The sequence below is a fragment of the Sinocyclocheilus grahami genome, unplaced genomic scaffold, assembly GCF_001515645.1.
Source record: "Sinocyclocheilus grahami isolate Dianchi unplaced genomic scaffold, SAMN03320097.WGS_v1.1 scaffold1428.1, whole genome shotgun sequence".
NCBI lineage: Eukaryota > Metazoa > Chordata > Actinopteri > Cypriniformes > Cyprinidae > Sinocyclocheilus > Sinocyclocheilus grahami.
Genome location: NW_015506607.1, coordinates 106,184 through 106,721, shown reverse-complemented (window position 1 = coordinate 106,721; position 538 = coordinate 106,184). Strand labels below are relative to the sequence as shown.

Here is a 538-nt window from a genome sequence, read left to right as displayed (position 1 = left end):
TTTTATAATAATGACTGCTGAATCTGATGTGGTCACTTAGACATACAAACATTATGCCATGTGTGTGGGTAACTTTTGCAAACTAATGACCAATGTTTGCTACTTAACCCTAAACCTCTATGCAGTGCTGGGACTTAACCTCAGCCAAAAACTCTATAGAGTGGACATCAGCACCAGCAGGGTCAAAGCCCCAGCATAAGCTCAGAGAGGTGAAAGGTCAGCGTTAGCTTCAGTGTGGGGGCGCATAGGTCAACAGCAGGGTTGGGACAGGGTCCAGCAATATTGGCAGCCAGGCAAGGGCAAGCGTGAGCTTTCAGAGGAGGTGCGCACAACCAGCGTGGCAGGATACACACCCCTACCCCCCAGCCCCTTACCTGGGCATGCTTGTAGCTGCTGCTGTCAGGGACGGGGTAAATGTCGGGATAGGGCTGTCGATCAAAGACATGGTCCAATACCTCGAGCTGCTGCGGTGTAAAGAGTTCTCCTCGCATCTGCTTCCGCAAGAAGTCCCTCCCTGAATGGGCGTGGCCATTCGCCA

General features: G+C 52.0%; 1 protein-coding gene across 1 annotated transcript in view; it reads right to left on the bottom strand.

The window, feature by feature from the left end:
* The window catches only part of LOC107570221 (paired box protein Pax-5-like), a 32,888-nt gene that overhangs the window by 17,164 nt on the left and 15,186 nt on the right, over window positions 1–538 (bottom strand). The window lies entirely within an intron of this gene.